The sequence below is a fragment of the Monodon monoceros genome, unplaced genomic scaffold (assembly GCF_005190385.1).
Source record: "Monodon monoceros isolate NGI ecotype Baffin Bay Population unplaced genomic scaffold, NGI_Narwhal_1 Super_Scaffold_6, whole genome shotgun sequence".
In the NCBI taxonomy this organism is placed as follows: domain Eukaryota; kingdom Metazoa; phylum Chordata; class Mammalia; order Artiodactyla; family Monodontidae; genus Monodon; species Monodon monoceros.
The window spans coordinates 50895615-50922988 of NW_021703783.1; the positions used below are offsets into that span (position 1 = coordinate 50895615).

The window sequence follows — 27374 nt, forward strand, 5'->3', positions numbered from 1 at the left end:
CATTCTTGGAATGGAATTCGCTCGTATGTAGGGGACTTACTTATTTAGAAATGTGTGGGCAGGTTATAGGGAAACCACAAGGGATAATGCAATACTCTGGGGTTAGAAGCAACAGGGCACCATACTCCACTAGGCCCAAAAAGGCAAAGGATAGAGCTGTTAGCGAAACCAGGATTCAGAAAGGACTTGTATGGACAGGCCTAGCTGACAGGAGCTGGGACCTTCAGTCAAAGGATGCAGCCATCCCCAGTGAATCCACAGGGTGAAGCCAGGGAATAACACTGGACCTCACTGTCCTCCCTCCCTCTGATCTCTGGCCATGATTCCCTGTTAGCTAAACCCAACTGGAGCCAGAGGACATGGGAGCCCATAATGCAGGCCACACAGGTCACAGTGCAGAGTAGCATGGAGAAGGGTCATGAGTAGTTCTGGAGGTAAGAAGGAGGATATCCTTATTTGTACATATCTCCACTCAACTTCTTTCCACAAAATTCTGGAGGCTGCTTGCTTTAAACAAAATATGTAATATAAAGAAGCAATCAGGAAGAATAAAAAGACCTACGAATGCTTGCCTACAAGGGTTAATAGAGATGCTCTGACTGAATTGCAAAAATGACTCTAAATTATAGGTAAATCCACAGAGACAGCAAGTAGATTAGTAGTTGCCAGGGGTTGGGGGCAGAGGGGAAGAAAGAGTGACTGCTTCAGTTTTAGAACCAGGCAGAGGTGATGGTAGCACAACACTGTGAATGTACTAAATGCTACTGAATTTTATACTTTAAAGTGGTTAATTATATGTTAGGTGAATTCTGTTACAATTAAAAAAATATGATGATACTTCCTGGAAACTACAACGGTTACAGGAACATTGTCAATTATGCAGTTCTCACTGTTGGAGAAGAGGAAGTCTTCTCATCCCTACAGTGGAAGTTTTCTTGTAGCAGGGAGTTCTAAGAGCTATCTCTCCCATGGAGTTTTGTATATAGATGGTGCAAACTGATATAATGGGTAATGGCCTCAGTGCATTTTCATAATGACTACTCCTTGATCAAAGCTGAGGCATAAGATTAAAAAGCAAATCAATGCTGGTGTCTCTAAATGTGACAAGCTAATGTGATGGTCAACTTGATCTAAAGACAGATCCCTGGGTAGACAGACTGGATGTCTCTCTGGGGATCTTCCTAGATAGCAATCTTTTCCCTTACTTAGGTTTCCAGCAGAAGCTGGATGTTAGATAATTCAAGAAGGTCCTCTGTGAGGAGACCCTGCTCTGTTAGCATTTTATATATATGACTAAGACCAAATCCAAATGCTTTGGCCAGAAGGCTGGAGAAGCCTAACTAGATTCTTGCCAGGATAGAAGATCACCCATCTCGCATTCCTGCACACTGGGCTTTCTAAGTCTGCAGGCTAAGTCATCATTCCTGCAACAACATGAATTTGTTTCTTATAAATTTATTTATTTATTTATGGCTGCGTTGGGTCTTTGTTGCTGCATGCGGGCTTTTTCTACTTGCGGTGAGCTTCTCATTGCGGTGGCACTACCACTCTTCATTGCGGTGTGCAGGCTTCTCAGTGCGGTGGCTTCTCTTGTTGCAGAGCATGGGCTCTAGGCACATGGGCTTCAGTAGTTGTGGCACTCAGGCTTCAGAAGTTGTGGCTCACAGGCTCTAGAGCACAGGCTCAGTAGTTGTGGCTCACGGGCTTAGTTGCCCCGTGGTGTGTGGGATCTTTCCAGACCAGGGCTCGAACCCGTGTCCCCTGCAGTGGCAGGCGAACTCTTAGCCACTGCACCACCAGGGAAGCCCCAACAACATGAATTTTAAAATACATTTATTGAGTGCTAACTATATTCCAGGAACCTCAGAAGGTACTGGGGACTCAAAGATGAAAATGTATTATCCCTTCTTTCTCATAACCCCTTGGGATCCCTTGCCAAAAAAGCAGGGGGATGGGATAGAACTCTTGGATTCCACTATGGAAATTTATTCTGTTGAACCTCATGAAGTGTCTAGTTACTTTAAAAAAAAAAACTGCAGGACACGTAATGTTTGCAATACCCCCACCCGCTATGAAATCTTTAATACAGTAGTGTCAAAGTGCTTATAAAAATATTGGGTTATCTAATGGGATATGATTTCCAGCTTTCTAGGAAGATTACTCAAGTATGTCAAAAAGTATGTCAAATATGTCATCATCCACAGAAGGTGACTCAAGCTCCCTGTCCATACGGCTGTCTAGGGAAAGGCAATTTTTTTTTTTTTTTTTTGCGGGCTTCTCACTGTTGTGGCCTCTCGCGTTGCGGAGCACAGGCTCCGGACGCGCAGGCTCAGCGGCCATGGCTCACGGGCCCAGCCGCTCCGCGGCACGTGGGATCTTCCTGGACCGGGGTACGAACCCATGTCCCCTGCACCAGCAGGCAGACTCTCAACCACTGCGCCACCAGGGAAGCCCAGGGCAGTTATTTTTATTTTGTTTTGTTTTTTTGGCCGTGCCACTCAGCATGTGGGAATCTTAGTTCCTCGACCGGAGATCGAACCCGTGTCCCCTGCAGTGGAAGCGCAGAGTCTTAACCACTGGACCACCAGCGCAATTATTATTACCAAGTATCTATGGCACATGTCAAGGGAATGGCAGTGATGTGAGACCTATGGGGGTCAGAGGAGGCTGAGCATGGTGAGCTGGGATGCTCGGGATGAGCTTCTTAGATGAGAGAATTTAAACTGAATGCTTCTCAGCTGCCTTTATTTTAATGCGCTCTAGGAAAACAAACAATTTTAGCAAGTACTGCGTTCCAGCATTACCATGTGGCAGTTCCTCTCCGCATCACAGAAGGGGATCTACAAATGCTCACGTTTAATTGATCATTAGCCTTTTCTGGCAACTGCTTTCCATAATAAATGTTTCCACACAGCAACATCAGGAAGTTCATACTGCCTTGTGGTATTAAGCCTATTTCCCTAGCTGCCAACCAATTCCATCCACAGTGGGCCTTATGAAAAGCCGGAGTCCAAAAGCTCTGGCTTAATTCCAAAATGTCTAATAAGATGCGTAGGAAAAATAAAAGCAAGCAGACAGGGTGGATGAATGCGGAACCCTTATTTAAGAAAGTGCAAGAGAAAAAAATGGACCCTGTCAAAATGAGAAAAACAAACGGAAGAAAAATCAGGAAGAAATAATGCAGAGCCCACCCGCTGACAGAAGATTAGTTTATTCTGCTGAAGTGAAGTATGGCTGAGAAAAATGGATCATGCAGATATAAATTATTCATGGTTAAAGATGTCTCAGTCATTAAGATATTTACACTCTGACTGAAGTCCTTGCACGCTGTGTTGATTTATGGGCTACATAATTACATAAGATACGCTGATGACTGTTAGCATGGGAAACACTTTAGTTTTTTTATTTTGTTAAGCAGTTTTCCCACTTTGAGCCCTGCATTTCAATCAGAGTAGGAGGCTTGATTAGAACCTCCCAGGGGAGGCAAAAGACTGTGCTTGGTAACAGCAGCTTTGCCTGCTGTACCTTCCTGCAGATAAAAAGTACCTTTGGGGGCTTTTCAACTTACCCATTAGTTAAAAGTATTTTTATCAGTGACATCCTATTCAAATAATGCTACTAATGATTTCAACCCTTTTCAGATGAGTTAAACGCTAATAAAATTTTTTTTAACTTAAAAAAATTGCTGACTTATTTTTGTCTACTGCAATACACTACTTGGAAAATATTCCCATACAACAAAACATGTACCTTCCATATTCCAATGAGCTTCATCTGAAATCCTAAGTTTTTCTTGGGGAGTTAAAGGGGTCAAGTTGAACAGTTACTATATCAGAAGAAGAGTTCAAACAATGCAAGTGAAATTAAATAACACACCCCATGTTACCTTGAGTTTAGCTAAAGCATGACTGGTGACTAACTTTCATTCTCTGTAGCAGCCTCAACCTAGTAATTTTATTAACTTTGGAATATTTTGACATTGCCACCTCCATTTTACAGGACTGATTTTTCTTTTGTACCCTGAGTATTAGCTTACGTGTCTTTAAAATTTTTACTGAAGTATAACAAACATATGGATCAATGCATAAATCCTAAGGTTGGAGCTTGATAGGTTTTCATAAACTGATCTGTGTAACCATACCCAGACCTAGAAATAGAACAATAGCAGCATCAAAGAATTCCCACACCACATGCTCCTTTAAATCACTCCCCTGACACACAGGTAACCACCATCTTAACATCTAGCAGCCTAGCTTAGTATTGCTTACTTTTGTACTTTTAAAAAAAGACTCTGCCTGTACTCTTCTGTCTCTGGCTTCCTTTGCTTAACATTACGTTTCTGAGACTCATGCATATTGTTGGGGATCATTTTTAGATCATTCCTTCTCATTGCTAAACAATATTCCATTGTATAAATAAGCCATAATTTATTCATTTTCCCATTTAGCTTTTTTCTGGTTTGGAGCTAATACAAATATTGCTCCTAGGAACATTCTAGTATGTCTTTTGGTGAACACAGGTATGCATTCCTGTGGGAGTCATAACTCGAAGTGGAATTGTTGGGCTGTAGGGTATGAATATGTTCAGTTTAAGGAGATCCTGTCAAAGAGTTTTTCAAAAGAGTTGTATAAATTTACCATCTCAGCAACAGGGAATGAGAGTTCCAGTTGCTCCACAAGTTTGTCAGCTCTTGCTGTGGTCAGTCTTTTCCATCATAACCATTTAGGTGGGTGTGTAGTAGTATTGCCTTGTGGTTTCAATGTGCATTTCCCTGGCAACTAAGGTGTTGAGCAATCTTTCATGGCTCACTGGCTACTTGGATATCTTTTTTTACAAAACTGTCTGTTCACATCTCCCTGCCCACAACTTTCTATTAGGCTATCTGGCTTATTGTTTCCTGGGAATTGAAAAAAAAAAAACATATTCTGATATGAGTCCTTTATTGGATATGTGGTGTGGAAATATATTTTCCCCCTCTATGGCTTACTATTTCAGACTGTTAAAGGTGTCTTTTGGTAAAGAGAAGTTCTTAATTATTCTTTTTTTTTTATGGTTATACTTTGTGTTCTCTTTAAGAAATCTTTGTTTACCGTGAAGTCATGATGATGTTCTCCCATGCTTTTTCTACAGGAATTACTATTTAATTTTCACATTTAGATCAGTAGTCCATCTGGAATTGATATCTATGTATGGTGTGGGATAAGGAGGGTCACCATATATTTTCTCCACCTGGAAATAGCTGACCCATCGCCATTTTTTGAAAGGATCATTTTTCCTCAGTGCATTGCAATGTCCACTGTGTCATAAATTAGATGACCATATATGTACACTTCTGTTTCTAGACTCTCTTCTCTGTTCCACTGCTCAGTCGGTCTGTGCTTCTTATGATGCTGTCTTAATTACTGTAGCTTGTTAGTAGATCTGGGTACCTTGTAGTATAAGTTCTCTGGTTTTGTTATTATTCTTTAAGCCTGCCTTGGTTTTTCTTGGCCCTTTGTAGAGTGATGTTTTATTGTGTATTTACTTCAGGGGAAACTGGAACCCATTAGCTAAATCAGTGAGGGAGTTGAGTCTCCTGGCTAAGGGAATAATAACATATGAAATAATCATTAGGATTATTAATAATCCTAATTATTAATAATTATAATAATTAATCCTAACGATTAATAATTGTTAGGATCTACATGGTGGGTTTCAGTATTAAATTCGATAGACTGACAGTTTTTATAGATATTTAAATGTTTTTTAGAATGCTAATAAAAATCTTGCAATTAAAATTTCTAGGGCTCTAGTCTTGTCCCCCGTAGAAAAATGATAAAGAGCTTTTAAACTTTTAAAAGAGCGAGTGAGAAAAGTCAGGTCACACAATTCCTTACAGAGATTTCTGAGCTCAGGCAGAGTGACCTGGGCACACTTCGTAGATAAGGCTGTGTGGGTCCCTTACTGTACAAGCTCCGGAAGCTTGCGTTTCCATTGTCAGTACCAATGTAAGGACTTAACAAAAAGGGCATAATTCTGTCTACTAGCAGCAAGCTTTCAGGAAACTCACAAGGTTCATGTCCTACTTGCTGTAGTAAGTGTAAATGAATCTGGCATTTAAGTGACTGATACCAACGAGAAAGTAGAAATATTAGCCACAAAGTGAGAAATGCTTTAGCCTGGTTATTAAAAAGATCTGGCATATACATGACTATTGCACAATCATCATACTCCATATCATTATTTCCCAGAGAGCCTGATTCCTCCTCCATCTAAAAATAGTCAGTGTCAGGTTTTTCTGAGTTGGATAAGTGATCCACACAGAAAATGGAATGAATCTCCATCAGGTTCTGCTGAGGCAGAAAAACTACTTAAGTAGGAGTAAGGGTCTGCCAGACAGAAAAAGAATTCTTACTACTTAGGGTTCGTAACATCCCCAAACTGGAAGGGAACGTTCAGTCAGGAAGAGTTAATGGCTTAATGGCAAGACACAGACTCTGGCATCTTGTGCTAGGTTAAGCTTTATGGTTACATTAAAAGAAAGTACCCTAGTTCTCTAGGAACAGATCTGAAATAAGACAAATGAATACCAACCACGCAGACATCCTAAAAGCCAGTTTACTTATAAGGTGCCAAAAATATACTTAGAAATACTTAAAGCATCTATATTTCTGACTGACCTTGGGCTTTTACAGGGGGTAAATGCAATATTAAAAAAAAAGCAACATGGGGCAAATGTACAGGTCTAAAGACATGGTTAGATAAAAAAAAGAGAAACTATTTGACTACTATGTATTAAAACCACCAATCCCTTGTCAATGAAAAAGCAAAGAAAGCCTGACCAAGGCATCAACAGAACAAGGGCACTAAGAGGGCCCGCACTTGGGCCAATGTGACCAGTGGCTAGGAATACTAGGCACACTGTCCAGTGTCTTGAATTCTGTAGGTCCTCAATAATACTCATTTATGAATATGACAAATGAAATTTTAAATAGAAAAGTTTGACATATAGCTGGAAGGGATAGAAAATAAGTTGGATGTCAGAATCAGGATCTAAAAAAGTTTAGATAGGTTGGAATGATGGGTGAATATTTAGAAATTATTTTTAACAGGATGCATGATGATGTGCCTTACATTTTTACCGTAAGTTACAGTTTACAAAGTGCTTTCGCATATTTCATCTTGCTTTTTTTCTCACAACAACCCTCTGGGATGGGCCTGGGCATTTTAAACACCCTCCAGGTGATTCCATCATGCAGTGAAGGTGCAAGGCTGTTGCTTTGGGCTGTAGGCTTGGTCGGCAGGAAGATGTCAGTTATTACAGGTGTTCAAATAGAGCTTGGTAAGAAAAGTTCTGAAGAAATTCCAGCATTAGATAGTGGTTCAAGCAAGTGGTGCTGAGATTCAATTACTGTGGTGTTATCAACTTTAAAGAACATTGTCTCCCAGGACCCTTACACGTCTTCAGAAACATGTTTTGAACATCACCTTTTCACCTATTGGATTAGATAGGATCTTCTGTAGGCAACTGCTTCTTGACAAGGGCATTGGAAAGTGATAAACAGCACTTCACGCCACTATAAGATATACTCCCACTAACAGAAATTGAAACAACTCCTGAAATCCTTCAAAATACGAAAGTAGAAAACTTCTCTAAACCAGCAGAAACAGCAGAAAGTAGAGCCAACTCTTTTCGGTGGGAAATTGAGGATTTAAGGGAGCCCAAGGACATTCTGGACACGCCTGTAGAATTAAAGAAGGTGACAGTTTTTGCCAAAGGGCAAGAGCTAACAGACTGTCCCGTTTTAAACCCTTCATCATGGAACCCCGACTTTGATGATGGTGCTGTATCATTCATGGTAACTTTATTACGTTAAGAAGTGAACATAGACCCTGCTTTGGGCCACACCTGTGGCCTTTTCCTGGGCTATCTATTCCTCCCCTCACTTGGAAGACAAGCTAGATCCTAACACTTCTGTTTCACTATGGAAATCTGGCCTGCAGATGTAGTGCCCAGGAATCTGTGAAGATGTCTCTGAGTATACTTGAGATATTAAGAGAGAAAAGAAAAAAGAAGTAGGAGCGGAATCTAAACACTGGTACAAATGAACTTATTTACAAAACAGAAATAGAGTCACAGATGTAGAAAACAAACCTATGGTTACCAGGAGGGATGGAAGGGAGGGATAAATTGGGAGATTGGGATTGACATATATACACTACTATATGTAAGACACATAATTAATAAGGACCTACTGTATAGAACAGGGAACTCTACTCAATACTCTGTAATGACCTATATGGGAAATGAATATAAAAAAAAGTGGCTATATGTATAACAGATTCACTTTGCTGTACACCTGAAACTAACACTATATATATAATCAACTATATCCAAAAACAAAACAAAACAAAAAAATAAACACTATATGTCTGAAATGAAAAAAAAAGAAGTAGGAGCATTCCTGGAAAATTATGCCTCACTCCCTTAGTCTGAGTAACTTTTCCATAATTTGAATCAATAAAAATGCCTGAATGATTAAACACCAGTACATAATTAATTCATTGTCTCACTTTCTTCCTTCATACTGAGAACACTCTTAGGTACTTAATGTTAAATATTTGATGTTCTGGGATTTTTTAATGGGGCGTTCAATAATGAACTTTTATTCAATAATGAACCTAAACAATTATATTTTAAATAATAAGATTTCACTTTTATATAGTCCCTGCAAAACTTTTATTTTTGAAAGAATATAAACTGAAATTTACATTTCAATTTCAGAATCTTATGTTTAGAACAAAACAAAGCCATATTCCATTAGTTTTTCTGCTGCTTTCAAAACTTTCATCCATACTTAAAACATTTATTGCTTCATAGACTGGCTATAATTACACTCAATCTTCTGTGGGCACAATATCAGATCTGTGAGGTTGAGCCTAGGTTTAACATGATATTATCTGTGTTATTTGGTGCAGTTACTGTAATGTCTTTGAGACATTACTTCATTTATGAAAAATAATGATAATAATGTATTAACTATTGAGTTGCTATGACAGAGTTAATAAAATGTATAAAGTACCTTGTACAACTCTTGGCAGAAATGAACCACACCAATTGTTAGTTCTCTCCTTCTCTACTATTTCTTGGGTTAAACCCAGGACATGCTGACGTTATCTATACTGCTTAATTAATTTCCTAGTTGATGGTGAAAAAGTTACTGTCTTTACTTGGCCAGAGAAAGCTAGAGAAAGGACTCTTAAATCAAAAAATTAAATTATAAGGGAACCCTCCTACACTGTTGGTGGGAATGTAAATTGGTACAGCCACTATGGAGAACAGTATGGAGGTTCCCTAAAAAACTAAAAATAGAACTACCATACGACCCAGCAATTCCACTACTGGGCATATACCCTGAGAAAACCATAATTCTAAAAGATACATGTATCCTAATGTTCATCGCAGCTCTATTTACAGTAGCCAGGACATGGAAGCAACCTAAGTGTCCATCAACAGAGCAATAGATAAAGAAGATGTGGTACATATATGCAATATTACTCAGCCATAAAAAAGAACAAAATAATGCCATTTGCAGCAATATGGATGGACCTGAGATTATCATACTGAGTGAACTAAGTCAGACACAGAAAGACAAATGTCATATGATATCGCTTATATGTGGAATCTAAAAAGGGTTCAAATGAACTTATTTACAAACCAGGAGTAGAGTCACGGATGTAGAAAACAAACTTATGGTTAGCAGGGGTAAGGGGAGTAGGGATAAATTGGGAGATTGGGATTGACATATACACACCACTATATATAAAATAGATAACTAATAAGGACCTACTGTATAGCACAGGGAACTCTACTCAATACTCTGTAATGGCCTATATGAGAAAAGAATCTAAAAAAAAGAGTGAATATATGTAATACCTGTATAACTGATTCACTTTGCTGTGAAGCAGAAACTAACACAACACTGTAAATCAACTATATTCCAATAAAAAAGTTTAAAAATTAAATTATTATTTATATACCTCCAAAACTTTTAGTGTTTGCATCTACATAACATGCAGTGATGTTGTCATCAAGAGAACTTCTAACAGAGAAGGAGGGCAGGATTAGGGAGCCAGAGAGCTTTGAGTGTATCGCTAGTTAGATTTTCATGCGTTGTTCCACTTACTTAGTTTTAAGTGTTGTAAATGATTTCAATATTATTCTCTCTGCAATTTCAGATTAGCCACACTGCTATGGATTGAGTTTTATAATCTATAGCTAATGAATCCATATCTTGGACAAGGTCCTAAAAAAAAAAATCTACACATGGAGGCTCTCAACTACAAATTATGAAAATTAAGCTAATTTTCATTTTTTCACAGGTGGGATGTTTAATATTCCTGCCAAATGATATCTTCAGCTTGACTGACCACCCTCAAACCTGTTTTAGACACCCCATATGCCTTCCCCAGTGTGAGAATTCTGCTGGAAAGTCTGCCGAGCTTGTACTATAATTCTGTTTGGATAGTAAGGCTTAAGTGAAGCCGATTCCACTGGTGAATGTACCACTCAGCACAAAATTGTCTTTTAAGGAATTCAAAAGATGTGTTCAAGTTACGGAAATCATCTCTGAGAAGTAGGGAGTCCCAGAGTTGCCCACAGCAGGTCTCCACAACATGAGACATCTCAGATAATCTAAGTCTGGAACAAAATGTCAGAGGGTCCTAAGAAGCAGGCAACCAACAGTGATGAACCAAAGTATATAAGGCAAAAAGCCTGGTGGGACTTTACATGGGTGCAGGTGAAATATTACTTGAGTTCTTATGAATTAATGGTAACTACTCCTTCCTACTCTCTGAGACAGAGTGTGTGACTTAGTAGTTTGTTTTTTGTTTTAACCTCTTGAGAGGCACAAAATTAAGCCAGAATGAAAGTCTCCAGTGGGCTAAAAATGTCAGGTCTCAGTACTCTGCTGGTGCAAATTTATGATGCTTACCTGAAACCACACCTGAGTGTCTAAGAGAATCTTACTTGTACCAGTGCCTACACGGCTGAGGCCTCTGTGGATGGTCTGGAACATGACGGGTTGGACAATACAATTGATTTACACTCCCAATTAGCAGCAACAGCTGTAACTAAAGAGAAACGGGGGTCCTCAAATGACCTACAGAACACCAAGGTTTCAAACAGCCATGATACCACAGCAGGGCACCTTTCAAAAGCCATATATTAGGGGTTTCTATCATGAAGACTCCTATTTGCTACTTGGTGAAAACAAGGGTCTTCTAAAATAGAAGGGCTGGACACAGGGTGATACAGGCCACTTTGTACTCTGATCCCAGTACTCTCCGATCTTCAAAGAACTGGAGAGAAATAATTTATTGCTTGTATACCAGTGCACCTTCTTTGGGGGAGTCTGGTCTGGTATATTCCCTAAAAGTCTGGATCTCCAGACGAATGTTTACTGTTAGACTCTGGAGCTATGGTGCTCTGGAATCACTGAAAATAACGAATGAAAATTTGGGAGAGAGATTAACTGTGGGTATGGGCCAATGATTCACAGAAAGCCCTTCCATGTAGCTCTGTGGAATTCAGGTACCCTGATGTTTTCACTGATAACCTAGAGGAAATGCTTCTTGAAGGGAAGGGAAAGGAAGGGAAGGGGGTGATGAGGGGAGGGGAGAGGAGAGAGAAGAGAGGGGAGGAAAGAATGGATAAGATTAACAGAATAGCAATACAAATTGGTTACTTAAAGCTTTATTGCATCTTTTACTACTACTTTTGGAGTCCTTCAGAGAAGAGTAAATATTTACTCTCAACTTAGTGAAATAAGTGGATGTGCTGGTTTTAAGCTGTCTGCATTTCATTCCATCAACAAATATTTAACGTGCACCTTTTCTGTGCTTCAGGCATACACTGTGCATACAGTGGTTAAAAAATACATAATGTCCCTGTCCCTGCCCTTATGGTGCTTATAGTTTAGTGAAGGAGACAGCAGATTAGCTCACCAACGAATTAGCATTTTAACGGTGATAATTACTGTGAAGGAAAAGTAAGAGTTCCCTGGGTAAATAAACCAGGGAGACCTAATTTAGACAGGGTGTCAGGGAAGTTTTCTCTGAGGCAGTGACATGAAAGGATATGTACAAAATAGCTGGCTAAAGAATGTGAGTTTGTTCACGTGCAGGGTGGTGAGGTGTTGGCAGAGGGAACCGAGCTTGCAAAGTCCCTGAGGATAGGAGCCTGGTATGTGGGAGGAGCCAAAAAAATGAGCCTTGGGAATCAGAGACGAGAGCTTCTGGGAAACCATGGAGAGTTGAGATGGGGGAGAGCATGCAGGGATTCATAGGCATGGCATAGAGTTTAATTTTGTCTGAAATTTAGTAGATGACAATTGAATGAGAGTGACACGATTCCATGCATGCTATGTAAAGGTCTCCCGGGCTTCTGTATGAGCATGGATTTGAATGAAGAGGGAGTAAAGAGTGGAGATGCGCACAAGCTGGGAGGTGGCTGGGAGAGACAGGGTGGTGTATGTGGGTGAGCGGCGAGGATAAGTGCGAGGAAAGTGAAGATGGAGACAAGGAGGGTGGCTGGAAGGAGGAGAGTTGGACCCTGTGGAAGAGCTAGGTATAAATGGAGTGGGGGAAAATGAAGGATGACCCAGACTGTTGATTTGAGAGCTGCTCAGATGGAGGCACTAATGCCTGAGATGGGGAAGATGGGAGGGGAACAGGCTAAGGGGAGAAGTCAAGTTCAGTTCTAAACATTTAGCTTTAAGAATTACCATATAAATGTTGCATTAAGACTGCTCTGATGGAACAGACTGTGGTTGCCAAGGAGGAGGAGGGGTAGGGATTGACTGTGAGTTTGGGATTAGCAGATGCAATCTATTATATATAGAAAGGATGAACAACAAGGTCCTACTGTACAGCACAGGGAACTATATTCAATATCCTGTGATAATCCATAATGGAAAAGAATATGAAAAAAGAACGTGTGTGTGTGTGTGTGTGTGTGTGTGTATGTATAACTGAATCACTTTGCCGTACTGCAGAAATTAACACAACACTGTAAATCAACTATACTTCAATAAAATAAATTTAAAAAGAGACTGCTCTGATGGTTCATTTGCTTTAAGCAAAGGTTCTAGAATCAGACATAATAGTTTGAATTCTGACTCTGTTCTTTTCTACCTGGGCAAGTTCTTTTACTTCTTCTGATTCCTGAAATAGGGATACCTATGCCTATCTCTTATGGTAAGAATACAATGAGATAATGTTTATAAAATTGCCTTGCACATAATAGGTACTTAGTAAAATGCAGTTACTATTACTGTAATTTGCTAATAGCAGCATATTATGTTAGAGAAAAGGATGAATTTTGACTTTGACATTTATAAACTGTATCATCCAGGCAAATAAGGAACCTTAAATTTCTCATTTTTTTTTTTTTTTTTTTTGGTTTTTTTTTTCACTGTTGTGGCCTCTCCTGTTGCGGAGCACAGGCTCCGGACGCGCAGGCTCAGCGGCCATGGCTCACGGGCCCAGCCGCTCCACGGCATGTGGGACCTTCCCAGACCGGGGCACAAACCCGCGTCCCCTGCATCAGCAGGCGGACTCTCAACCACTGCGCCACCAGGGAAGCCCAAATTTCTAATTTTTAAAACAGCCTAATACCCTCCTTTCCTACATCACAAGGTATATACAAACAATAATTTCTACTCTAACATCTTTGATTTAGTCTTGATCCCATAGGTCCCACTGACAGGTCATGAGAAGCCTTGGAATGAAAGATTCTTTTCTTGTACCATAAGGAAGAGAAGATCAGGAATATTAACAGTCTGTGACTACAGGAGCTCTGTGAAAAAACAGCACTGTGAAGAGAAGAGTGAACTGGGGGAAAGGCCTTATTGAAGGTCAGTCTCATGTATGTTCACTAAGAAGGAACAAAAAGTTCCCTAAGATGTTCAAATGTTAACAACAAAGGTCTTATCTAATATTTCTGAACTGTAACCTTCAACATTAAACATTAAATGTGTGATGACCATGAAGCCTATAAAGCCATCTATGTTTCTCAAGAATGTATTTTGATGTGCTCAATTAAAACGTGAATGAATTCACTAGCTTTGTGTGAACTGGCCTATCGTAGAAGTCTTGTGGATCCTTATACTAACCAGAAAGTGCCAGACTCCTGTGGTCAACATAATCTTTTCAGGTTTTCTCAAAAAAAAAAAAAAAAAAAAAAACACACAAGAGGAAGCTTGGTTTCCTTAACAGGTAATAGAAGGATAAAATAGGATTGCAGTTGTGAAGTACACTATAAGCTAAAAGAGCTCTAAATACATGAGGAATTATTTTGAACATTATTAAATTTAGGGGAATGATAGTCTCAACGTCAAATACTCTTCATTTACTTGTTCATTCATTTCTTCAATCAACCAAGAAATAAGTGTCTTCCATGTATAGGGCACTACAAAGGATACAGTATGGGTATGAAATAGTCCCTGTTCCCAAGGAGTTTATAACATCATAGAGGAGTGATAGTCACATACACAAATAACTAGACTACCACATTGATGGGGTAAAGACTATGAGGTGTATAAACAAGATATTATGGGAGTTAAGGGGAGAGAGAGATTGCTGCTAGCTAGGTTTCCCAGGGCTCCTTGGAGTGAGTTCTCCCAGAGTCCACCATTAGCCCCACCAAAGAGCTGGGTAGGCTCCAGTGCTGGGTCGCCTTAGGACAAACAACCAACAGGGAGGGAACCCAGCCCTACCCATCATCAGACAAGCAGATTGAAGTTTTACTGAGCTCTGCCCATCAGAGCAATAGCCAGCTCTACGCACCACCAGTCCCTCCCATCAGGAAGCTTGCACAAGCCTCTTAGATAACCTCATCCACCAGAGGGCAGACAGAAGAACCAAGAAGAACTACAATTCTGCAGTCTGCAGAATGAAACCCACATTCACAGAAAGATAGACAAAATGAAAAGGCAGAGGGCTATGTACCAGATGAAGGAACAAGATAAAACCCTGAAAAACAACTACATGAAGTGGAGATAGGCAACCTTCCAGAGAAAGAATTCAGAATAATGATAGTGAAGATGATCCAGGACCTTGGAAAAAGAATGGAGGCAAAGATTGAGAAGATGGAAGAAATGTTTAACAAAAACCTAGAAGAATTAAAGAACAAACAGAGATGAAAAATAAAATAACTGAAATGAAAAATACACTAGAAGGAATCAATAGCAGAATAACTGAGGCAGAAGAACAGATAAGTGACCTGGAAGACAGAATGGTGGAATTCACTGCCGCACAACAGAAAAAAGAAAAATGAATGAAAAGAAATGAAGACAGCCTAAGAGACTTCTGGGACAACATTAAACGCACCAACATTTGCATTATAGGGGTCCCAGAAGGAGAAGAGAGAGAGAAAGGAGACGAGAAAATATTTGAAGAGATAATAGTTGAAAACTTCCCTAACATGGGAAAGGAAATAGCCACCCAAGTCCAGGAAGCGCAGAGACGCCCAGGCAGGATAAACCCAAGGAGAAACATGCCGAGACACATAGTAATCAAATAGACAAAAATTAAAGACAAAGAAAAATTATTAAAAGCAACAAGGAAAAAATGACAAATAACATACAAGGGAACTCCCATAACGTTAAGAGCTTACATCTAAGCAGAAACTCTACAGGTTAGGAGGGAGTGGCACGACATATATGAAGTGATGAAAGGGAAGAATCTACAACCAAGATTACTGTAGCCAGCAAGGATCTCATTCAGATTCTACAGAGATATCAAAAGCTTCACAGACAAGCAAAAGCTAAAAGAATTCAGCACCACCAAACCAGCTCTATAACAAATGCTAAAGGAACTTCTCTAAGTGGGAAACACAAGAGAAGAAAATGACCTACAAAAACAAACCCAAAACAATTAAGATAATGGTAATAGGAATATACACATTGATAATTACCTTAAATGTGAATGGATTAAATGCTCCAACTAAAAGACATAGACTGGCTGAATGGATACAAAAACAAGACCCATATACGTGCTGTCTACAAGAGACCCACTTCAGACCTAGGGACACATACAGACTGAAAGTGAGGGGATGGAAAAAAGATATTCCATGCAAATGGAAATCAAACAAAGCTGGAGTAGCAATACTTGTATCAGATGAAATATACTTTAAAATACAGAATGTTACAGAGCCAAGGAAGGACACTACATAATGGAAGGACACTACATAATGAAGAAGGGATCAGTCCAAGAAGAAGATATAACAATTATAAATAAATATGCACCCAACAAAGGAGCACCTCAATACATAAGGCAAATGCTAACAGCTATAAAAGAGGAAATTGACAGTAACACAGTGATAGTGGGGGACTTTAACACCTCACTTACACCAAAAGACAGATCAACCAGACAAAAAATTTATAAGGAAACACAAGCTTTAAATGACACAACAGACCAGATAGATCTAATTGATATTTATAGGACATTCCATACAAAACCAGCAGATTACACTTTCTTCTCAAGTGCACATGGAACATTCTCCAGGATAGATCATATCTTGGGTCACAGATCAAGCCTCGGTAAATATAAGAAAATTGAAATCATATCAATCATCTTTCCTGACCACAACACTATGAGATTAGAAATCCATTACAGGGAAAAAAGCGTAAAAAACACAAACACATGGAGGCTAAACAATACATTACTAAATAACCAAGAGATCACTGAAGAAATCAATGAGGAAATCAAATAATACCTAGAGACAAATGAAGATGAAAACACGATGATCCAAAACCTATGGGATGCAGCAAAAGCAGTACTAAGAGGGAATTTTATAGCAATACAATCCTACCTCAAGAAACAAGAAAAATCTCAAATAAAAAAGCTAATCTTACACCTAAAGCAATTAGAGAAAGAAGAACAAAAAACCCCTAAAGTTAGCAGAGGGAAAGAAATCATAAAGATCAGATCAGAAATAAAGAAAAAGAAATGAAGGAAATGATAGCAAAGATCAATAAAACTAAAAGCTGGTCCTTTGAAAGATAAACAAAATTGATAAACCATTAGCCAGACTCATTAAGAAAAAGAGGGAGAGGGCTCAAATCAATAAAATTAGAAATGAAAAAGGAGAAGTTACAACAGACACTGCAGAAATACAAAGCATCATAAGAGACTACTACAAGCAACTGTATGCCAATAAAATGGACCACATGGGCGAAATGGACAAATTTTTAGAAAGGCATAACCTTCCAAGACTGAACCAGGAAGAAACAGAAAATATGAACAGACCAAACACAAGTAATGAAATTGGAACGGTGATTAAAAATCTTCCAATAAACAAAAGCCCAGGACCAGATGGCTTCACAGGCAAATTCTATCAAACACTTGGAAAAGAGCTAACACCTATCCTTCTCAAACTCTTCCAAAATATAGCAGGGGGAGGAACACTCCCAAACTCATTCTACGAAGCCACCATCATCCTGATACCAAAACCAGACAGAGATACTACAAAAAAAAGAAAATTACAGACCAATATCACTGATGCATATAGATGTAAAAATCCTCAACAAAACACCAGCAAACCAAATCCAAAAACACAAAACAAGGATCATACACCATGATCAAATGGGATTTATCCCAGGGATGCAAGGATTCTTTAATATACACAAATCAATCAATGTGATACAGCATATTAACAAATTGAAGAATAAAAACCATATGATCATTTCAACATTTGCAGAAAAAGCTTTTGACAAAATTCAACACCCATTTATGATAAAAACCCACCAGAAAGTAGGCATAGAGGGAACTTACCTCAACATAATAAAGGCCTTATGTGACAAACCCACAGCCAACATTGTTCTCAATGGTGAAAAACTGAAACCATTTCCACTAAGATCAGGAACAAGCCAAAGTTGCCCACTCTCACCACTGTTATTCAACATAGTTTTGGAAGTTTTAGCCACAGCAATCAGAGAAGGAAAAGAAATAAAAGGAATCCAAATCAGAAAAGAAGTAAAGCTGTCACTGTTTGCAGATGACATGATACTATACATAGAGAATCCTAAAGATGCTATCAGAAAACTACTAGAGTTAGTCAATGAATTTGGTAAAGTAGCAGGATACATAATTAATGCACAGAAATCTCTTGCATTCCTATACACTCATGATGAAAAATCTGAAAGAGAAATTCAGGAAACAGTTGCATTTACCACTGCAACAAAAAGAATAAAATACCTAGGCATAAACCTACATAAGGAGACAAAAGACCTGTATGCAGAAAACTATAAGGCACTGATGAAAGAAAGTAAAGACGATACAAACAGATGGAGAGATATACCATGTACTTGGATTGGAAGAATCAACATTGTGAAAATGACTATACTACCCAAAGCAATCTACAGATTCAATGCAATCCCTATCAAACTACCAATGGCATTTTTCACAGGAGTAGAATAAAAAATTGCACAATTTGTATGGAAACACAAAAGACCCCAAATAGCCAATGCAATCTTGAGAAAGAAAAATGGAGCTGGAGGAATCAGGCTGCCTGACTTCAGACTACACTACAAAGGTACAGTAATCAAGACAGTATGGTACTGGAACAAAAACAGAAATATAGATCAATGGAACAGGATAGAAAGCCCAGAGATACACCCCCGCACATATGGTCACCTTATCTTTGATAAAGGAGGCAAGAATATACAATGGAGAAAAGACAGCCTCTTCAATAAGTGGTGCTGGGAAAACTGGACAGCTACATGTAAAAGAACGAAATTAGAACTCTCCCTAACACCATACACAAAAATAAACTCAAAATGGATTAAAGACCTAAATGTAAGGCCAGACACTAGAAAACTCTTAGAGGGAAACATAGGCAGAACACTCTATGACATAAATCACAGCAAGATCCTTTTTGACCCACCTCTTAGGGTAATGGAAATAAAAACAAAAATAAACAAATGGGACCTAATGAAACTTAAAAGCTTTTTCACAGCAAAGGAAACCATAAACAAGGTGAAAAGACAACCCTCAGTATGGGAGAAAATAATTGCAAATGAAGCAACTGACAAAGGATTAATCTCCAAAATATACAAGCAGCTCATGCAGCTCAATATCAAAAAAACAAACAACCCAATCCAAAAATGGGCAGAAGACCTAAATAGACATTTCTCCAAAGAAGACAGGCAGATTGCTAATAAACACATGAAAGGATGCTCAACATCACTAATCACTAGAGAAATGCAAATCAAAACTACAATAAGGTATCACCTCACACCAGTCTGAATGGCCATCATCAAAAAATCTACAGACAATAAATGCTGGAGAGGGTGTGGAGAAAAGGGAAGTCTCTTGCTCTGCTGGTGGGAATGTAAATTGATACAGCCACTATGGAGAACAGTATGAAGGCTCCTTAAAAAACTAAAAATAGAACTGCCATACGACCCAGCAATCCCACTATTGGGCATATACCCTGAGAAAATCATAATTCAAAGAGTCATGTACCACAATGTTCACTGCAGCTCTATTTACTATAGCCAGGACACAGAAGCAACCTGAGTGTGCATCAACAGATGAATGGATAAAGAAGATGTGGCACATATATACAAAGGAATATTTACTCAGCCATAAAAAGAAACAAAATTGAGTTATTTGTAGTGAGGTGGATGGACCTAGAATCTATCATACAGAGTGAAGTAGTCAGAAAGAGAAAAACAAATACCGTATGCCAACACATATATATGGAATCTAAAAAAAAAAAAAAAGTTTCTGAAGAACCTAGGGGCAGGACAGGAAAAAAGACACAGATGTAGAGAATGGACTTGAGGATATGGGAAGGGCGAAGGGTAAGCTGGGACTACGTGAGAGAGTGGCATGGACATATACACATTACCAAATGTAAAATAGATAGCTAGTGGGAAGCAGCCGCATAGCACAGGGAGATCAGCTCCGTGCTTTGTGTCCACCTAGAGGGGTGTGATAGGGAAGGTGGGAGGGAGATCCAAAAGGGAGGAGATATGGGGATATATGTGTATGTATAGCTGATTTACTTTGTTATAAAGCAGTAACTAACACACCACTGTAAAGCAATTATACTCCAATAAGGATGTTGAAAAGATAAAGGGTACAAACTTTCAGCTAGAAGATGAATAAAGTCTGAGGATCTAATGTAAAAATTGTGACTATAGTTGATAACACTGTATTGTATAATATGCTAAGAGTGTAGCATCTTTACACCATGTATGTGTATATCAAATTATCACGATGCACACTTTAAATATCTTACAGATCTGTCAATTACACCTTAATAAAGCTGAAATAAAAACAAAACAAAAACAAAAAATTACACTACAGTCATTCTTGTTTAATACGGCCAACAAGAAATCCGTAGTAACCAAAAGCCCTCTCCTGCTCTTCCTATGGAAGGAAAAGTCATAAAATAAATAATTATTAGAGAATCGTGTAAGTTTTAAAAATCTTGAGTAAATTATGTCAGCACAGATTGGTACCATCTGTACCCCTTGGCTCTGTAACACAGACCTAAGGACTGCTATTCAGAATGATGTCCTTGATAACTGTGTGTGCCTCTACCAAAGACCCAAGTATCTTTAATATATATTCTCAAAAACATTATTTAGAAATATTTTCAGCTAACGTTTAAGCAAAATAGGTACTCTGATGAATTTTAGAAAATAAAGCCATCCAGAACACATCATTTTTCAAATATTCTTTCTACTGAGGACTCGATGTTGTCACGGAATAAAGCCTCGGCTGCTGCTTAATCCAGGGTAATGGGAGGCCTGAGGTTCGTTTCAGGGAAGTGGAGCATGGAAACAGTGAACTTTAATTCCCTGGTAGTCAACAAAAGTTTAGTTGAGTTATGATAAACACTTTACATGTATTCACTTGCTTAATCTTTTCATCAATCCTTTGAAGAAGTACTGTTATCATCCTTATATTAGAGATGAGAAAGTTGAATCTTGGAGAGGCTAAGTAACTTGTTCAAGGTCAACAGACAGCCAAGATTCAAAACCAAGTCTGTCTGACTTCAAAAGACACTACATTTTACTAAAGTTATTGTTTTCAGAACTTTTGCCCCGAGATGTTCAAGCTTTCCTTATATTTTATGTTATTTGGCTTCTAACATCAGGGCTCTGAGACCCAATCATTTGGTAGTACATTTCGACAATAATGAAGTGGAGGGGTTTTTCCCTATAAACATTTAAAATAATTAGTGCATATTTATTGAGCACATATTATGGGCCAAACACCACATATGCATTAACTCTTTTTCTCCTCACAGCAACTTGTGAGTGTGGTAGTATAATTACCACCATTTTACAAAGGAAAAATCTGGCCTCCAGGACTCCACACTCTGCCTTGGTTCTCTGTCTCCATCACTTGATGTTCCTTCTCAATTTATTTCAAAGGTTCCTCATCACCTTTCTGATTTGTCACTACTGGAGAGACCCAGAGCTCCAGCCTTGGGCCTTGCTTTTCTCTGTCCACGCTCACTTCCCTAAGGTGCCTCGTGGTTTTAAGGTCCATCTCTGTGCTGATGACTCAAAAATTTGTACCTCCTGCCCTAACCTCTGCACTAAATTCCAGGCTTAATGACCCATCTGTATACTCCATACCTCCACTTGGATGATGGATAGACACCTCAAACATAACATATCCAAAACTGAACTCTTACTTTTCCCCCAGACCTATTCCTACCAGTCTTATCTCAATACATTTTCTTTAAAATTTTAACGAAGACTAAATTCAACTTTAGTTAATAAAATTGATAGTTTCAATAGCTTTCCCAGACTACTGAATTTGCTAAAATTTGTGATCTGAGATTTACTAGAAAATATATCTCATTCCAGTGATGAGATATCAATATCTCTGCACAGGCACACACGTGTTTCCTACAAAATAATTTGTGTACTTTTAATAGCATATAAAGAAACTCAATATTTATATTTATGATTATAGACACACACATGCTTCCTAAGATATAATGTGACATAATTTTAATAGTATGTAAATAAATGAAGGTATTAAAAGTAAAATAATGCAACGGGAATGTCCAAGTGGCAAATGAAAAGGTGCTTCATATCATTATTCATCCTGGAAATATACGTTCAATTTACCATGGGCTATCACTACATACCCGTAAGAATAGTTAACATGAAACAGACTGAGAATACCAAGTGCTGGTGAGGACGTGAAGTAAGGAAAATTCTCGTATGTGTGGCATGTCTTACTTTCATCACCTGCTTTGGGAAAGTGCCATTCTTTGTCTTGTTCTGTTCAACACACATTCCTTCCTGCCCTGCCAAAGAGCAGAGGCTACACTATATCCCTGGACATAGTGATTACTGCAGTGGTCAGCATTTGCTCCAAGCTAAGTCACTCAGCATCTTTTAGGGGAGATTCAGTTTCATTTCTTTTTCTGGCATTATGAACTCACAACATAATATAGACCTGTGGCTGCCTGGGACCATCTGGTCATGACACAAGGAGAGCCTTTCCCAGGCAAAGAGACCTGAGAGACAGAACATCTGTGATATTACTGAACTTCTTCTGAAGTCAGGATATATCTTGACTCCCCACTTTTACAAGCTGATCAATTCCCTCTTTAAATTATTCTAAATTGGTTTCTGCCATTTGTACCTGATGGCAACTTCATATACCAATAATCTATTGCTCCTCATTTTCCTAATTTAAGACCTTAAGCTTTCTATTGCAATTTTTCACCTATTTAGCTTTATCTAGGAGTGACAGAAAGGTGTCTCAATGGAGGTCCATGAACTTTAAGTTTTCTACATTCTTTCATAATTTTATTTCCTTTGTACTTCTAAATATCTCCTGGCTTCCTTTAAAGATAAATAGCTTTTTACTTTAAAAGTTTAATTATTGAGGATTTTTATATCACAATGAGCTCGCCAGAGTAAATAGCATTATTCTTATTTTATAGAAGTAAAAGATGATACGAAGAAATGAAATCATTGAGTCTAATATCTAGGGAGATTGGTAAAAGGAAAGGTTAGTTAATATTTGATGAACAATAATTCTAATTGAAAGTATCCTATCTTCTGATTTTCTAAGGTACCATTTTTACTTCTTTCCACAAATTGTCATTCTCAATTATCTGACCTTATCTATTCCTAATCCCATTTTTACCCTGTTTTAGAAAAACAGGATTGAAAAAAGCAAGAAGGACAAAACAGAGAAAGGATAATAATTACAGGGGAATACTGAAAACAATCCAAGTAAGACGATTAGAATAAAGAAGGGTATTAACAAGTGAGAAACCGAGAATAGAGTATAAAAAAAATAATTGGGGGGCTACCCTGGTGGCGCAGTGGTTGAGAGTCCGCCTGCCGCTGCAGGGGACACGTGTTCGTGCCCCAGTCCGGGAAGATCCCACATGCCGCGGAGCGGCTGGACCCGTGAGCCATGGCCGCTGAGCCTGCGCGTCCGGAGCCTGTGCTCCGCAACGGGAGAGGCCACAACAGTGAGAGGCCCACGTACCACACACACACGCACACACAAATAATAATAATTGGGAGGCTAGAAAGGGAAGGAGAAAGAAAGGAAGACAGAGCATGAGCAACACAGTGGGAGAGAAAAGGCTGAGAGCAAGTAACCAAGTGCAAGAGAGTTGAATGGAAGAGAAGAGAGAAAAAGGAATTTAAAAAGACATAAAAAACCCAAATCAAAGTTTGCTCATTTGCTGTATAAAGTTAGCAAAACTCAAATAATACAATAAATGTAGTATGTAGGTAAATAATTTTCCAAAAATGCATCTTTTTATGATAATAAGAGCTCTTATACTAAGACTTTAAATTCAAAAGTCCTATCCTGGAAAAGGGAACACTCTTGCACTGCTGGTGGGAATGTGAATTGGTACAGCCACTATGGAGAACAGTATGGAGGTTCCTTAAAAAACTACAAATAGAATTACCATATGACCCAGCAATCCCACTACCGGGCATATACCCTGAGAAAACCATAATTCAAAAAGAGTCATGTACCAAAATGTTCATTGCAGCTCTATTTACAATAGCCTGGAGATGGAAACAACCTAAGTGCCCATCTTCAGATGAATGGATAAAGAAGATGTGGCACATATATACAATGGAATATTACTCAGCCATAAAAAGAAACGAAATTGAGCTATTTGTAAAGAGCTGGATGGACCTAGAGTCTGTCATACAGAGTGAAGTAAGTCAGAAAGAGAAAGACAAATACCGTATGCTAACACATACATATGGAATTTAAGAAAAAAAAATGTCATGAAGAACCTAGGGGTAAGACAGGAATAAAGACACAGACCTACTAGAGAATGGACTTGAGGATATGGGGAGGGGGAAGGGTGAGCTGTGACAAAGCGAGAGAGAGGCATGGACATATATACACTACCAAATGTAAGGGAGCTAGCTAGTGAGAAGCAGCCTCATAGCACAGGCAGATCAGATCGGTGCTTTGTGACCACCTGGAGGGTTGGGACAGAGAGGGTGGGAGGGAGGGAGACGCAAGAGGGAAGAGATATGGGAACATATGTATATGTATAACTGATTCACTTTGTTATAAAGCAGAAACTAACACACCATTGTAAAGCAATTATACCCCAATAAAGATGTTAAAAACACAAAACAAAACAAAAACAAAAGTCCTATCCTGAAATCTGGTGTGAAACTAGATACAATCAGACTAGCTAGCCCAGATGTCGAGTCCAGTATATTTAACAACTTAAGGTATGATTTAAAAAATCAGTAGGCATGTGATAGATTCTTTATTAAATCTATTAAATTATATTAGGTAACTTTAGAAAAAAATAATATTTATATCCTAAGAAAAATACTAGTTCCAGGGCTTCCCTGGTGGCGCAGTGGTTGAGAGTCCGCCTGCCGATGCAGGGGACACGGGCTCGTGCCTTGGTCCAGGAAGATCCCACATGCCGCGGAGCGGCTGGGCCCAGAAGCCATGGCCGCTGAGCCTGTGCGTCCGGAGCCTGTGCTCCGCAACGGCGGAGGCCACAACGGTGAGAGGCCCGCGTACCGCAAAAAAAAAAAAAATAATAAAATAAAATAAAATACTAGTTCCAAATTTAAAAAAAAACAAGGAACTTTGATACATCAGAAAGGGCAAATAAACTACTAAGAAGAGTTTTTACAAAAAACTGATAAGAACTAATATCCCTAAAATACAAATAGTTACACAAATCAATAGAAAAATGAATACAGGGCATAAGCAGACAATAGGAGATGAAAATGGCTAGTGTTCATACAAAAAAGCATTTAGTTGCACTAGAAATTTTTTTAAAAAGTAAACTAAAATATAAATGCAATTTTTACTTAAATCAGAAAGATTAAAACCAATAGTATTTAGTGTTGTATCTGGTGCTCTGTTGAGACAGGTACACTTAAAACATTGCTGGTAGTAATATATTATAAAGTAGGATAACCTTTCTGGAGGACAACTGGAATTATGTACCAAATATTTAAAAAAGAAATATGCCCTTCGACTTAATGAAGTCAGATACACAGACAAAGATTTGGGTTAAAAGGATATTCATTCCAGTTATCTATAATAGCAGTCTGTTGGGAAATGGTTATGTAAATACAGAATTTATTTTTGGGTGTGGTATAAAGTAGGAGATTAATTGAATTTTTTCCCATGTGGCTAACTAATTGACCCAGTATCATTTACTGACTAGCTCAACCATTCCCCACTGATGTAAGACTACACCTCTGCTTACATATCTGTAGTGGTCTGTGGCATTCAATTCTCTTCCACTGGGTTCTTTATTACCTCATGTAAATATTGCATAGACTTAACGGCACAATTTTAGAATGAGTCTTGATATTGGATAGAACAAGTTTCTCTGCTTTCATATTGTTTCAGAAACATTTTGGCTGTTTTCCCCCTCCCACTTTTCTTACATTTTAGAAACAGCTTATTAAAGTCCTCCAAAGATCCTTCTGGGATTCTGAGTAGAATTTATGGATGCATTTGAAAGAAATGATATATTTTAGATATCAAGACTTCCCACCCAAGTTCATGATGTAGGTCTTCATTTGTTTAAGTATTCTTTATGTATATGCATATCTGTATCTATATCAATATCTATATCTAATGGGAAGATACAACTTTTGTTGTATTTATTCCTTATAGGAACATTATTATTTTATTGTTATTATAAATGGTATATTAAAAATTAACTTTCTGGTTTTGGCTGGTATATAGAAGTGTAACTGATTTTTGTATACTGATCTTATATCTAGCAACTTAGAGAAACTTTTAATGAGTTTCCTTCCTGATGGCACTTTCCCCTATATTAGGGGGATATCCGAGAACTCTGAGGCATGAAAATTGTCAGGCGTGATTCAGAATGTGAATGTGAGTATGGAAGAAGGAAGACAGGTGAGTCATCCTCTCCCCTCCTGACTCTGGTAATAATGAGATATGGAGGACTCTGCTCTGAAATGGTGCCCATCCCCAGGGGGGGAGCCCTTGTTTCTCTGAGGTGGGCTGCTCAGAACTTACAAACTGTTGCTGTATTTAGATGGGAACTGGTTCCTTCTCATCCTTCAGGTTTTAGCCTACCTGTCACCTCTTCACAGACTCCTGATTGGCATCTGTCAGACCTCACCTGTGCCTGCCCTTATTCCCTATTACAGAATCCAGTTCATGCCTTTCATGGTAGGTAATGATCACTTTCTTTGTGTTTATTTGTTTGGTCATGTTCCTGTTTACTGTCTCTCCTCCTTGTCAATTGCAAACTTCATAAGAGCAGAGACCAGGTCTGTTTTGTTTATTTCTGTACTCTTGGTACCTGTCACTTAGCTTAAATATTAAAAAAAAATATTTGTAGACTGAATGAGTTAAATATGTCAAACATCTGTTTCAATTTTTAATGTGAATAATAAATTGGATCATCAGTTAAAATATATCTTATTTGTGTAATTTTATTTTATCTTCCTAACTGCCTTTTAAAATAGGCACTGCTGGTTTCCATGTGACAAATGAGGTAACTAAGGCACAGTGAAATAAGTAACATGGTGCAAACTAATAGCTAGAAATCAGTAGAATTGAAAACAGAACCCAAATCATCTAACTCAAAAGCCATACAAAACAACAAAAAGAGAAAGAAAAAAGGGAGAAAGAGAAGACAAGAGAAAGGAAGAATAGAGGGAGGAAAGTTCATTCATTCCTGACCTTTCCATCCTAAGGGCATATCATACCACTTATTCTGCTAAGAACTCCTTAACTCACACTTTAAGTCTTTTAGGAAGCCTCATACCTCTCAAAGACATTTCAGGCCAGTAGACAGATTAAGAATACGTTCAAGCAACACTGTTCTACGTGAATCATAT

At 38.5% G+C, this 27374-nt stretch overlaps 1 protein-coding gene across 1 annotated transcript in view; it reads right to left on the minus strand.

The window, feature by feature from the left end:
* GRIP1 (glutamate receptor interacting protein 1) overlaps nt 1-27374 on the minus strand; it is a 171694-nt gene that overhangs the window by 118323 nt on the left and 25997 nt on the right. The window lies entirely within an intron of this gene.